At 36.0% G+C, this 6,000-nt stretch overlaps 1 protein-coding gene across 1 annotated transcript in view; it reads left to right on the forward strand.

Moving 5' to 3' along the window:
- The window catches only part of rfx6 (regulatory factor X, 6), a 16,799-nt gene extending 11,014 nt beyond the window's left edge, over nucleotides 1–5,785 (forward strand). The window contains exon 20 of the mRNA XM_059512265.1: nucleotides 5,326–5,785. The gene's annotated coding sequence lies outside the window, so the exon portion shown is untranslated. The remainder of the gene's footprint in view (nucleotides 1–5,325) is intronic.
- The last annotated feature ends 215 nt before the right edge of the window (nucleotides 5,786–6,000 follow it).

Genomic DNA, 6,000 nt, shown 5'->3' on the forward strand with positions numbered 1-6,000 from the left:
ATGTAAATTGTATCAAATAAATGCAACCTTGTTGGGCATTAGAGTCTTCTTTCAAAAATCTCACCCACCCCAAACCTTTGAATAGTAGTATAATTACTATTTCCAGGGTTTCTTGAAGTGCAAATAGACAAATAATATTTCCATAACATTTACGTTTTGGAAGTAATTTTATTAATTCTTCAACTTAAACTTAGTTTAGTTAGTTTGCCAAGGCAACATTTCTAATTTTCATTTTTTGTTTTAATTATTTTACGAAGTTTTAGTTTAAGGTAATTACAAATAACTCTGGTTTACACCAAGGAGATTTCAAACAGGAAACACAATTGAGGATCAAATTTGGTGGTTAGGTGTTAGGACACAAGCTGTTCATGCATTGTGTCTCTTTTGGTGTGGTTTATTCACCCCTGGTTCTTTAAATTCAGCTTTGTTAGTCTTAGAGCAGATGGATGCTAATAAATCCATAATAAGATTGTTTGAAATGATATAATTGCATCATAATATATTTGTATGTACGGAGCTGGTGCAAACTCGCACGGCTCGGATGAGGATTTCAGCATTTGTATGTGTGTAAAGATGTGACGCTAAATGATAAAACCGTGCTTGCCTTTATCTCCTCAAAGGGAAAATCCATTTCGGGCCTCAGACAGGAACAGATGGCTTGAAATGTAATGATTACAAAATCCTGACGTTAAAATAGTTTAATTACAAAGTCAATAATGCCTCCAACAATTGCCTGGGCTTTAGTGTAAAAACAACAGAAGGCAGAACGCAAACTTTGGGACAATGTTTAACTAGAACTTTGCATTAGGGAGGGAGACTCCATCTGCAGCTCTGGCAGAGCAAAGATCAACAGATCCTGTGTAATTACGACTCTCTCTCTGTGTGTGTGTGTGTGTGTGTGTGTGTGTGTGTGTGTGTGTGTGTGTGAGAGAGAGAATGATTTAGTGCAGTAATGTGTGCTTAACTGACTGTCACAATCATATTTACTTCTCACGCTTTTATAATCATCGGCAATTTTCTCACTACAGCTTTCAAATCTTAATTCACATCTGTAGCTTTCTTTCTCATCATAGGAATATAACCATCATTCATTGCATGTTTCTTTTTTTATGTCTCTTTTGCTCACCAAAACTGCATTTATTTAAAAATACAGTTAAAATAGTACTATTGTGTAACTGTTTACTTAGTTTAGTATGTTTTAAATGTAATTTATTCCTGTGATCGAAAGCTGAATTTTCAGCATCATTACTCCAGTCTTAAGTGTCACATGATCCTTCAGAAATCATTCTGATATGCTGATTTACTGCTCATGAAATATTTCATTATCAATGTTAAAAACAGTTGTGCTGCTTAATAGTTTTGTGGAAACTGTTTTTTTTTTCTGAATTCTTTGATGAATGTAAAGTTTAAAATAACAGTTTTTCATTTGAAGAAGAAAATCTACTATATCTTTTATATCAATTTCTTTACTGTCACTTTTGATCAATTCAATGCACCTCTGCGGAATAAAAAAAAATTATAAATGTATTTTTCTAAAATCAGTCATTTAATTAATTAATCTTACCGACCCCAGACTGTTTATGTGTACATAGGATGTGTTTTTTTTTTGTTCTATTGGGTAATTTCATGCGATCTTAATAGAATTTAACGTTAAATTTCTAATCAACCATAAAGATTTGAAGCCATTTCCTCTAGCTTTGGTTGTAGCGTATAGCAAGGTTTATTTGATAGCAGGGAACAGTCATTGACATGAAGGATATTAGACTGAACACTATTAGATGCTCAGACATGAATAAAAATTAGGCCATGTTGGACAGTCTAGGTCATTTGTATTTTTTCAAGATGCACAATACAGCCTCACCAATTTTATCCCTTTTATCCTTTAATTTGTGTTGAATTAAATATGACATTAAGTGTGTATATCTATCTATGCATACTTAAAATGTGCATACTATATACTGCAGAGACACCAACATCCAAAAGTGATTTTTTTTTTTGGTTAGTTTGAAAAAAAGAATAACAATTTTATTCAGCATGGATGCATTAAACTTAACAAAAGTGACAGGAAAGTAATGTATAATGTAACAAAAGATTTCTATTACAAATGAATGCTGTTCTTTTGAACTTTCTATTCATCAAAGAATGCTAAGAAAGAAAGAAATTCAGGTTCGACAAAAATATTAAGCAGCACAACTGTTTTCAACACTGATAATAAAAATAAATGTTTCTTGAGCAGCAAATCATCATTTTAGAATGATTTCTGAAGAATCATGTGACACTGAAGACTGGAGTAATGATGCTGAAAATTCTGCTTTGCATCACAAGAATAAATACATTTTTTAATAATATTCAAAGAGAAAACGACATTTCACAATACTGCTGTTTTACTGTATTTTTTATTAAATAAATGCAGCCTGGCTGCATACACAGATATGCAGACTGTATTCAGACAGCAATAGTCAACACATTATCGCCAAGATCAACTCAACTCGCAGCAGAAGTGTTTCCTCAACACTAGAGATTTCAGGGGTGAGAGGAAAAAGCCCTAAAGCATCTATAGCAACACATCCATGAAGGAACTTTATCACTGTGTACAGTTTGCAAAGGAGGCTTTTGATTAGATTTCCCATAGGGGTTTGTTAACAGGTTGTCAGAGAACTTTCTAAGTGTCAGTAGCCAATTAAATGAGTAACATAGGCCCCAACATTCCTTAAAATATGGGTTTTTTTTGCCATGAAGATAGAAACTCATACAGGTATGGAGCAAATGGAGGGTAAGTAAATAATGACAAAATTTAAATTTTTGGGTGAACGGTCCTTTTAAATATTTTTCTGTACTGACACAACTTAAGTCTTGGCCAGTAGCGGTTTAGATTGTCAGGTTATATGGGTTGAAGAATTTGTGTACCCAAAAATGAACCTTTGCAGAAGATTTACTTACCCTCGTACCATCAAAGATGTAGATGAGTTTGTTTCTTCACCCGAACAGATTTGGAGAAACTTACCATGACTTGCTCACCAATGGATCCTCTGAAGTGAATGGGTGCCGTCAGAATGAGAGTCCAAACAGCTGATAAAAACAAAACAATAATCCACAAGTAATCTACTCCCCTCCAGTCCATTCATTAACATCTGAAGTGAACGTGAAGTGAAAAGCTGCATGTTTGTAAAAAAAAGAATCCATGATTAAGGTAACCTGAACTAACATTTTGCTCTCAGTTGCATTCATTTTGGCATATGGGGAGAAGTTCTAAATAATTTCTGTCTAATTCTTGTTTTCAATTGAATGACACTATCTTAATGCCAAATGCATCATCATATCCTCATGTAGGAATAATATTAGGTGTCAAGTGCTTTATGTCCACATAGAGGCAGTGTAGTGCAGGAGATTGACTAAGGTCTCTCACTCTGTATCATGAACCTGTTTCATGCATTATAGTCTCTCTGAGACTGATCATTTGGGTTGATATTTTCACACTTGAGAAAGGCCTGTGTGTATTAAAACTGACATCTTTTTCATTGTTCTGACATCCAAGTGCTGATTATAATAATTGACTGCATTTCCTTTGGGCCTTCACAGCTTTCCCCACAGTTCTTCACAGCCAAAGGCTGTCTATCAGTTCAAAGGTTTTGAATAACAAGAAGCTCAAGAATTCCACAACTGCATGTGTCCTAACCTGGAGTGAGCTTCAGGCCACTGTAACAGTATTTGGAGAGCATTGTGGGCATTTCTCTCACTGGTGGTAAATGTGTGGAGGAATCTCTCATGGGCTGCCTGACAGAGAAGTTCCTGCAGCACTGTAGATAACATAGACCGACACATGGACAGACAGACACAAACACACAGACAGACACACACACACACACAGACACAAGGACAGACAGACACAAACACACAGACAGACACAAGGACAGACAGACACAAACACCCCGACAGACACACACACACACACAGACAGACACGCACACACAGACACAAGGACAAGACAGACACAAGGACAGACAGACACAAACACACAGACAGACACACACACAGACACAAGGACAGACAGACACAAACACACAGACACAAGGACAAGATAGACACAATGACAGACAGACACAAACACACAGACAGACACACACACACACACACACACACACACAGACACAAGGACAGACAGACACAAACACACAGACAGACACACACACAGACACAAGCACAAGACAGACACAAGGACAGACAGACACAAACACACAGACAGACACAGACACAAGGACAGACAGACACAAACACTCACACACACACACACACACACACACAGACAGACACAAGGACAGACAGACACAAACACACAGACAGACACACACACACACACACACACACACACAACACACAGACAGACAGACAGACACACACACACACACACACACACACACACACACACAGACGGACAGATAGATAGATAGATAGATCATTCAACAGTTCAGTAATCAGACCCATGGCCTTAGCGTTGCTAACCATGCGCTACCAAGAATGCATTTTAAAGAAAAAAATATCCCTTTAGATTTGTCATAAAACAAGATAAAGTACTTGTTCAAATAAGAACTATGGGAAAAACGGTAAAATGCTAATTGCGTTGTTTTTTTTTTTTTTGCAAGATTACGTTTGCTTTTATCTTGCATTGTGAATTGTTTTTTACAACGTTTCACCATCTTTATGGTTATCAGGTTGGCCAAAACAGCTTAACCTCTTTTGTGCACCCCATGCTCTTTTTAAAGCAAAGAATAATTGCAAATTCAGTCATTAGCTTTCTTAATCGTGCAGCGTGAACTATGCGAACACTGAGCATCCAGCTGGTTCCGCTCCTGCTTTTGCCCTGTATGATCTCCATTCGACGGACGGTCTATTGGAGATGGAGTCTTTACACATTTATCTTTTAGCTGGGTGGAGTGAAAGGACTCTATTCATTACATCATTTTAATTAGAGCGGGATGTGAGACGCTACTTGTGAGGGCCACTTGATGCAAATGGAATTAAAGTGTCAAATGGGCGAAATCAAATGAATATGTTTCTCTAAGTTCATGCCTCGGTATCAAGAAGCAAAAGATATGTCAACAAAATCTCCAAATAATGTAAGTAAAAACACTATTGAAACCTAATATGCAAACATGCTCTTAAGTGTTCATATCATTTGCGGCTAACTGAATTTGATGCAGATCATGCATGAATCACACAAGGGTTTTCGTTGTTGTTCTGGGTAGCTTTCTGATATTTCGCTATTGCGTTTGACTGTGTATGTCAAGCTAAATAGATGTCCCCCATCCCCCTGTCTCTTTGTTACAGACCCTTTGCCTCACTGGCCTGTGTCAGTGTCTCTTTTGTGAGGACGTCCCATGTCTCTATGGCAGCCCAGATGAGGTTCAGTGAAGGCAAGACATGTGATGTCTGGGCGAATATGGCCAGGTGTGACGGGGCTCTTTTCAATGGGGCGGTCAAAATGTGCAAAGATGAATATCTCCCAGAAATATTAAGACAACATTTAAAAGTGACAGTTCTGCAGTTTTTTTTAAGAACACTTATACTAGCCCTTCATCTAAAAATAAAAAGCTACTATAAAATAATTGGATCATGACAATTATATTGTATTATACAAAATATAATTTTACTATGCAATAAGTTAAGGGCTTTTGTTTATTGTGATTCATTATGTAGCCAGCTGACTGTAATATTATTTTATGTATGTAATAATAATATTAAGAAACTGCTGACTGAAAGAAAACAGGACAATACTCATTCAGTCATTACATTTATTTATTATATTACAGTTTTTAATTGGTTTTAATTATATATTTAACTATTTTAATTATATCTAGCATGTACTGTATATACAGATGCATATATTATATATGAATAATATATATATAAAATAAATGGACGATTTTTTATGTTAGAAAAAACTGCTGAGAAAGGAAAATAGGACAATAATCATAGCATTTTAATTATATTTATCATGTATCA

Source organism: Carassius carassius, chromosome 27 (genome assembly GCF_963082965.1).
Source record: "Carassius carassius chromosome 27, fCarCar2.1, whole genome shotgun sequence".
Lineage (NCBI taxonomy): Eukaryota > Metazoa > Chordata > Actinopteri > Cypriniformes > Cyprinidae > Carassius > Carassius carassius.